Consider the following 9,637-nt stretch of genomic DNA (forward strand, 5'->3'; position numbering starts at 1 on the left):
CTCGGGGCAGGAGGGGCCAGGAGGATTAATTAATTGTTCTGCTGGTTCGGGGTCTGTGGTGGCTGGGGGGTTGCTGGCCTCCTGGTGTGCCCGCTGCAATACACCCCAGCAGAGTCGAGGGAGGTAGGATGTGTGGATGTGTGGATGTATGGGACGTGAAAGTGTGTGTGGTAATGATTGGGCCTGGATCTGGGACTTGCTGTCGCCTGGCCTGCCTGTGTTTCTCCCGATGGGGCATCAGCGTTGCCTCTCCCCACTGCTCGCGACTTCACCCACCTGTGGGCACGTCTTGACTCCCAGGGCACTTGGCCAGGGGCGCTGGGGCAGGCGCTGACCCACTTTGTGGCTGTCTGGGGCGCTTGGCCCTCCTGGGTATTGGGTGGGGCCTCTGCCGGGGGGTTTGGGGGCGCTCGGGCTCCTGGGGCACAGGTCCAGTGCACGGCCCATGTCTGGGCGGCTGGGGCCTGGCGGGGTCGGTGGGCTGTTGCCCCTGGTTCCCGGAGTGCCTCTGCCCTATGCTTATGGGGGCTCTTTCCGGGGGCTTCCTCTGCAGTCTTCTGGGTGGATGCGTGGTTGCCCCTGCGGTGGGCTGCCTGGGTTCTGTGCTCTGTGGGGGCTGCTGGTGGCCTGGGTCTTGTGGCCCTCTCTGCCTGCTTCTGATTGCTTGGGGGGGGGGGCTGTGGATTGTGGCCCTGTACGCTTATACACTCATAACTAAGCACGGTTATCATGTAGGTCCTGTGCCATGGGTGTTGCATGTTCTCACACACACACACACACATTCATTAGTCCAGTAGCATGGTCACTAAGCAGTTGATGTATTATCATGTCGTCTCAGGTCATCTATATCCACAGCTGTGTTGTATGCGATTGCCGCTTCTTGTGCTTGTTTTTGTTTGTTTGTGTGTTTGTTTTTTCTCTGCTTGTCTGCTTTCAGGTGCTCCTGGTGGCGCTAAGGCTGGATTCCCCTCATAGGCCATGGATTGTTGTCTGTTTTGTTTTTTACAGGTGTAGCAGCTGGTTGTCTGGTTTTTGTTTCTATTTTTGTTCTGTTTCCTCTTCTTTCCTCTTCTTCTTTCCTTGTCCCCCGGTCCGGTTCAGTTCAGTTCATGTCATATATTGTAAACAGAAATAAATAAATGGGCATCAAGGGGAGCTTTACATTTATAAAACTTCCCTTGGCAAAACAAATCTGTTTGGCATCAAAGGTATTCAGACTACAATTCTTCTGACATAATGCTGAACAGGACAAGGGGAAAAAAAAGTAAAGAAGACAGTTCTGCCGAAAGCCAGGGATAGACCTGTTCTAAGTTCCATACTTTTTAAAAGGGGCGTGTTTATCAACTATGGAATTAGAACATTTACAAAAATGGTCAAGTGCTAGATCTTCATCTGGGATTTTAACAGTGTCATATAACTATTCAACAGATCAGTTAAAAAAAAAGCCTGCTCATGGAGATGTTTCAGGATCTGGATACCAAGCGTGGACCTAATGTTTTCATTTTTGCAATTCTGATACAGGCTATTGAGCAGTGATAACTAACACCAAGTTCAGATACTGCGGATTTTCTACCTTTGATTTGTTAAGATTGAGCCAATCAGGGACAACCTTGAAGGATCTCTTTGGTTTTGTAGGATCTGTAATTACCTGAGAAAGGTTGATATTGGTACACACCTTTTTTAAATGATCAGAGGCAGAGTTCAACTTGTTTAAATTAAAATTGCCACACAGAGATTGGGTTTAGGCCACATGCACACAGAATGATATCAACAAATATAAGAAATATTAAACATTTACACATAGATTTTTGAATATATGTAGAGGAATGATACTTTGAAATGTGCTCATTGCGGAGTTATGATCAGTTGAGTAATGAAGGTTGAACTATTCTGGGAAAGAGGTTCTATTCCCAGCATCATGATGGACACTCCTGATATAGAAGGTTTCGCTAACGCATTGGAATTGTTTTACTATTTTCATATGCATGTGCAATGAAGAATTGCTTGCTGCTGATAAATGCAAAGAAGAACAGCTTACACATAGATGCTCACATATAGGCTGCTGAATGCAATGAAGACCTGCTTATCAAGTAAAGTTCAATGTCAATGTGTAATATTCAATTAGGATTTGCAAAACAGTGAAGTTAAACAATGAATGGGTCCATAGTCGGTATGAGAAGACTACAGGAACATTTACCTGGGTGTACGTTCAAACAGAGATGAGAAAATTGCGATAAATAATTGTTTGTTTGTTTGTTAGTATGTATATGAATGTTATGTGTATAAACTGTGTTGAGTTATAGTTACTCAGTAGTGTCTCAGTGAAACAACCGACGGGGGAAGCCTTGCGGTGACAACTAAAGCAGTGTTTTACTGATCAGTCAAGTTGCTCCAGTGTACTCCATACAAACTGGTTGGCTACTGAAGGGATAGAAAATGGGGAATACTTGTTTTAAAGCAAACAAGGAATTAGATGGGAAAAATACATGTTTTAACGGGACCCAGACAATATTAAATACTCAGACAGATGGGAGAAGAAGTGTAGTTTTGTAGGAAATCACAAAATTATTACATAGAATTAGTGAAATCAATTGAAGAATGCCTTTCTGAAGAGCTGTTTACCACAGATGAGCAGCTTTGCGACCAAGCACATTGTAGATCGCTTTACTGCCAAAATGATCTAATTTAATGGATTGGTTTAGACATGCATAACAGCATTTTAAGAACAAAGAGAGAAACAAAAAGGGACAACGCTTCATGGTGGAAGGTGATGTATAAATAACTGTGTATATGATGAAGGGGGTGGCAACACCCATTCCGAAATCCCGCCATTCCGACATCCCGCTATTCCGACATCCCACCATTCCGACATACCACCATTCCGACATACCACCATTCCGACATGCAAACGTCCCACCATTCCGACATCCCACCATTGCGACATCCCGCTATTCTGACGTTCAAATGTCCCACCATTCCGACAAGGCTTTCCGTATAAGGAAATGTGTGTTACTCAACAGGTGAGTCCCTTCTTTCTGTTCATGCAATTTATATGTTTAACATGTTTATAGACAAGCGTTATTAAAAACACAAAGTCTCGGCAACTGGAGGAGGAGAAGCAGTCCGCGGTGGTTTTCAATCACACACTCCAATGCCACTTGTTTCAACTTCCGAAAATTTAATCCAGGAAAAAAAGGCTTACAAACATGGACCAAAACGGCTCCATAACACGCACAAGAATCCAAAAGAAACGAAAGTTAACTAAAAGAAAGCAAATAAACAGTATGAAGTGGTCAAAATTGGTTTTACGCATGCCTATGTGCGTCTGGCACATGCGTCTTCGGGCTCTCCCACGTTGGTTTGTGGATGAAAGCTATATGTTCAGCTGTAATGTCATGTAAAAGCAATCTCTACATGACATTTAGTCCCAGGTGTGACCAGTTAGGTCCTTAAGATATCAACAGGCTGTATAAAGCTACAACCGTTGCGGCTGTGTGTTTGTGCCAAATGCGCAAAACCCATCCGCGCTTCCCAAAATTGGAGTGAGTACTCATAAATCACGTGAATATCATGAATAAACGTTTTTACTGCATTTTGTTGTGTTTTATACGTTCTATGCTGTCATTTCTCTCTTCTCCTATTGGCAAGGAAAGGCAGAGTGCTCGCAACTGTGTCCTGTGCAGTAGCCGTGATATCTGTAATTGCAATTATTACTTTTGCATATGATGACAGCGTGCAAAAGACGCATGGGCTCTGTGGAGAGCTCCGCTCCAGCTGGCTGCTGTGACAGCTCACTGACACTGTATTTCTGCTTAATCAGTTTCAGTCTCGCCAGAGTTACATTAATATCTGTATTTTTATATTTGAAATTCAGGGGATTTTGATAATAGATTATTAAAGTTTGTTTGCGAGGCTGTGGCCTCTGCATGTGCAAAGCTTGTGCGCCAAACTTTAGGGCGTATTTGCGCCGGCATATCATTAGTGCAAAATGTTTTGGGTAAAAAATAGGCTATTAAAAGGAACTGTCGGAATGGCGGTATGTTAAAAAAAACAAAAAACATACCGCCATTCCGACCATAGGAGGAAAAAAGTGTCGGAAAAGTGTGGGACGTTTGATAAAAAATTAAGTGTCGCCATTCCGACAATTGGAGACCCATGTCGGAATGGCGAGATGTCGGAATGGCAGCATGTAACCATGATGAAGGAGAGACCATTTGATCAGCACAGCCATTTCGCAGCACAGGGACAGCAATCCAAGTTACAGGATCTCCCACGTGGTATCACCTGTCACATTGTGTCAAGGCATCAAAAGAAGAAAAAATCACCAAACTCAAGGACAAAAAGACAAAGACTCCGGTGAACGAAGACAGAGGACTGACAAACCAGAAATACAAAAGGATTCTCGATATCAAGATCCAGAAGAAGAGGCTAACAATGCCACGAACACTTACGATGCTGGGAATGATGCCAGCAATGAACAGAGAAGAAGATTCAGTGTCATCAATCTGCATTACGTGCCTCTAATGAGGGGGTGAATATAGAATCCTCAACGATTACAACGTCTCTGGGAACTGTGACAACAACAAGGTTTAAACCATTTTGATATATATTGTAACATATTGTCTAAGGAATAGTGCTGAAAATGAGGTAAATCTAATCCACTATTGTCCTTGGTCTTCTGTAGGGTATTTAAACTAATACGTGGTGGTTTGTTTTTCCACAGAAATTTGGAGATGCATGAATCTAGTGACTTAAACCAAGTAGCAGATGGTTTTATGGGGATCATTGAGAACAAATAGTTAACTTTTGGTAGTATCATCATTTTAATGGATGTAACTCTCCCCATAAGTGATATAGGTAAGGACTTCCAACGAGAGATCGTCCTCTACTGTCTTTAATAATTGCACATAATTTAGCTTTGTTAGCTCTGAGAGCCTGGAGGAAATGTTTATGCCTAAATATCTAATATTTCCTGACTGTAAAGTGATCGCAGGTATATTATGGACCCTACAGTTAATGGGCAGAACTGTGGTCTTAGACCAGTTGATAGAGTAGTCAGAAAGTGCTGAGAATTTATTTATGAGTGTGATCGTGTGACTGAGAGACGTCTGTGAGTTCTGAAGGAAAAGTAATACATCATCAGCATAAAGACTTATTTTATGCTCAATATTTTGGGATTAATTACTCACAAACGGGTAAGAAAAGGTAGTATTGCCAGACCATACATGATCAAAACAGGGAGCGGAGGTGGTTCAGCTGCAAGGTGTGAATGTCTGACTATAGTTTGTAAAAAGCGGGTAAGATAAGGTGCGAATGCCCGACAATGTATGATCAAAAGAGGGAGCGGAGGGTTTTGGCTACAAGAAGGTTTGAATATCCGACCATAGTTTGTAAAAAGCGGGTAAGAAAAGGTTACCATACATCATCAAAAGCAGGAGTGGATGTGTTCGGCTACAAGAAGATTTGAATGTCCATCAATAATTGCTTTAAAACATGAAAGAAAATTTTCGAATATCAAACTGCACATGATCATAAGCGGGAGAGGAGTTGTTCAGCTGCAAGAAGGTGTGAATGTCCACCCATAATTACTGAAAAATGGGTAAGAAAAGGTGAAAATGCCCAACCATACATCATCAAAAGCAGGAGTGGATGTGTTCGGCTACAAGAAAGTTTGAATGTCCGACCATAGTTTGTAAAAAGCGGGTAAGAACAGGTTCGAATGCCCGAACATAGACCATCAAAAGAGGGAGCGGAGGTGTTCCGCTGTAAGAAGGTGTAAATGTCCGACCATAGTTTGTAAAAAACGGGTAAGAAAAGGTTAAAATACCCGACTGTACACAATCAATAGGGGGAGCGGAGTTGTTTGGCTACAAGAAGGTGTGAAAGTCCGACCACGGTTTGTAAAAAGCGGGTAAGAAAAGGTTCGAATGCCCGAATATATACCATCAAAAGTGGAAGTGGATGTGTTCGGCTGCAAGAAGGTGTGAACGTCCGACCAAAGTTTGTAAAAAGCAGTTAAGAAAAGGTTCGAATATCCAACCAAACATAATCAAAAGCGGGAGCAGAGCTGTTCGACTGCAAGTAGGTGTGAATGTCAGATCATAATTTGCAAAAAGCTGATGAGAAAGGGTGAGAATGCCCGGCTATACACCATCAAATGCGGGAGCGGAAGTGTTCGGCTGTGAGTAGGTGTGAATGTCCAACCATAATTGCTGAAAAATGTGTTAGAAGAGACTAGAATGCCGGACAAGACATCATCAAATGCGGGAGCGGAGTTGTTCGGCTGTGAGTAGGTGTGAATCTCAGAGCATAGTTTGTAAAAAGGGGGTAAGAATAGGTTCGAATGCCCGAACATACACTATCAAAACAGGGAGCTGAGGTGGCTCAGCTGCAAGGTGTGAATGTCTGACTATAGTTTGTAAATAAGGTGCGAATGCCCAACAATGTATAATCAAAAGAGGGAGCGGAGGTTTTCGGCTACAAGAAGGTTTGAATGTCCGACCATAGTTTGTAAAAAGCGGGTAAGAAAAGGTTCAAATGCCTGACTATACACCATCAAAAGCGGGAGCAGAGGTGTTCCGCTGTAAGACGGTGTGAATGTCCGACCATATTTGGTAAAAAGCGGGTAAGAAAAGGTTAAAATACCCGACTGTACACAATCAATAGCGGGAGAGGAGGTGTTCAGCTGCAAGAAGGTGTGAATGTCCACCCATAATTACTGAAAAATGGGTAAGAAAAGGTGCGAATGCCAAACCATACATTATCAAAAGCAGGTGTGAATGTCAGATCATAATTTGCAAAAAGCTGATGAGAAAGGGTGAGAATGCCCGACTATACACCATCAAATGCGGGAGCGGAGTTGTTCGGCTGTGAGTAAGTGTGAATCTCCGACCATAATTGCTGAAAAATGTGTTAGAAAAGGTAAGAATGCCGGTCCATACATCATCAAAAACGGGAGAGGTGGTGTTCGGCTGCAAGTAGGTGTGAATGTCCAGCCATAATTACTAACAAACGGGTAAGAAAAGGTAGTATTGCCAGACCATACATGATCAAAACAGGGAGCGGAGGTGGTTCAGCTGCAAGAAGGTGTGAATGTCTCACTAAAGTTCAAATATATTAACAAAAGCGGGAGGAGAGGTCTTCGGATGAGAGTGGTTGAGAATTTCCAACCATAATCTATAAAATGCGGTGAAAAAAAAGGTGTGATAGAACACTAAAAGGTGGAGCGGAAGTGTTCGGCTGCAAGAAGGTGTGAATGTCCGACTATATTTGGTGAAAAGCAGGTGAAGCAAGGTCTGAATGCCCAACCTTACATCATCAAAAGCGAGATCAGAGGTGTTTGGCTGCATGAAGGCCATAGTTTGCCAAAAGCGGGTAGCTGCGAATGACCGACTAAATATCAACAAAAGGTCTTCGGATGCAAGTGGGTGTGAATATCCCACCATACAAGTATGGTGGAGAGGAAGCTGTGAACAGCCGACCATAGTTGGCAAAAAGCGGGTGAGAAAAGGTGCGAATGTCCAACCATACATGATCAAAACAGGGAGCGGAGGTGTTTGGCTGTGACAAGATGTGAATGTCCACCCAAAATTAATGAAAAGCGGGCAACAAGTAGGTTTGAATGCCCAACCATACATCATCAAAAGCAGGAGTGGATGTGTTCGGCTACAAGAAGGTTTGAATGTCCGAGCATAGTTTGTAAAAAGCGGGTAAGACAAGGTGCGAATGCCCGACAATATATGATCAAAAGAGGGAGTGGAGGTCTTCGGCTGCAAGGTCTGAATGTCCAACCATAATTTTTAAAAACCGGGTAAGAAAAGGCTCGAAATTCCGACTATACACAATCAAAAGCGGGAGCGGGAGGTTTTCAGCTGCAAATCCTTCACTCAAACCAAGTGAAAACTGCTTTGTCCTTCATATTTATCAATGTCTAGATCGACTTCAACAAAGAACAACATTGTACTTTGCAGTAAAGAAAGAGCAAATCAAAAGTTTTAGGAATCCGAGAATAAGCTTATTTTCATGAGTTCTGCACGATTATTGATTTTACTATAAATGAATGCCTTCACTCAAACTATGTTAAAACTGCTTTGTCCTTCATATTTATCAATGTCTAGATTGACTTCAACAAAGAACAACACTGGATTTTGCAGTAGAAGAAAGAGCAACACTGAAGGATCAGTAATCCGAGAATAAGCTTATTTTCATACGTTCTGCATGATTTGGGATTTTATGTATAAAATGAATTCCTTCACTCAAACCAAGTTAAAACTGCTTTGTCCTTCATATTTATCAATGTCTAGATCGACTTCAACAAAGAACAACATTGTATTTTGCAGTAGAAGAAAAAGCAACACTGAAGGATCAGGAATCCGAGAATAAGCTTATTTTCATACGTTCTGCATGATTTGGGATTTTATGTATAAAATGAATTCCTTCACTCAAACCAAGTGAAAACTGCTTTTTCCTTCATATTTATCAATGTCTAGATTTACTTCAACAAAGAACAACATTGTATTTTGCAGTAGTAGAAAGAGCAACACTTGAAGGAACAGGAATCCGAGAATAAGCTTATTTTCATACGTTCTGCATGATTTGGGATTTTATGTATAAAATGAATTCCTTTACTCAAACTATGTTAAAACTGCTTTGTCCTTCATATTTATCAATGTCTAGATTGACTTCAACAAAGAACAACATTGTATTTTGCAGTAGAAAAAATAGCAACACTGAAGGATCAGGAATCCGAAAACACGCTTATTTTCATACGTTCTGCTTGATTTGGGATTTTGCTATAAAATTAATTCCTTCACTCAAACAAAGTGGAAACTGCTTTGTCCTTCATATTTATCAATGTCTATATCGATTTCAACAAAGAACAAGGCTGTATTTTGCAGTATAGGAAAGAGCAACACTGGAGGATCAGGAATCCGAGAATAAGCTTACTTTCATGAGTCCTGCACGATTTCGGATTTTCCTATAAAATGAATTGCTTTGCTCAAACCAAGTTAAAATTGCTTTGTCCTTCATAGTAATCCATGTCTAAAATGTATCAAGCATAAAGTTCCTCATATTACCCTGAATGAGAAAGAAGCATCCCTTTGGTTGAGCAATACGTTCCTTATGCGGAGTTATGCATGATTTCGGATTTTGCTATAAAATTCATTCCTTCACACCTTTTTTTTCACCGCATTTTATAGATTATGGTTGGAAATTTCAACCACTCTAATCCGAAGACCTCTCCTCCCGCTTTTGTTAATATATTTGAACTTTAGATGGACATTCGCCCCTTTTTGCAGCTAAACCACCTCCGCTCCCTGTTTTGATCATGTATGGTCTGGCAATACTACATTTTCTTACCCGTTTGTGAGTAATTATGGCTGGATATTCACACCTACTTGCAGTCGAACAGCTCTGCTCCCGCTTTTGATTATGTTTGGTTGGATATTCGAACCTTTTCTTAACTGCTTTTTACAAACTTTGGTCGGACGTTCACACCTTCTTGCAGCCGAACACCTCCGCTTCCGCTTTTGATGGTATATATTCGGGCATTCGAACCTTTTCTTACCAGCTTTTTACAAACCATGGTTGGACTTTCACATCTTCTTGTAGCCGAACACATCCGATCCCCCTATTG

Source organism: Leuresthes tenuis, unplaced genomic scaffold (assembly GCF_036924035.1).
Source record: "Leuresthes tenuis unplaced genomic scaffold, fLeuTen1.0.hap1 SCAF_27, whole genome shotgun sequence".
Lineage (NCBI taxonomy): Eukaryota > Metazoa > Chordata > Actinopteri > Atheriniformes > Atherinopsidae > Leuresthes > Leuresthes tenuis.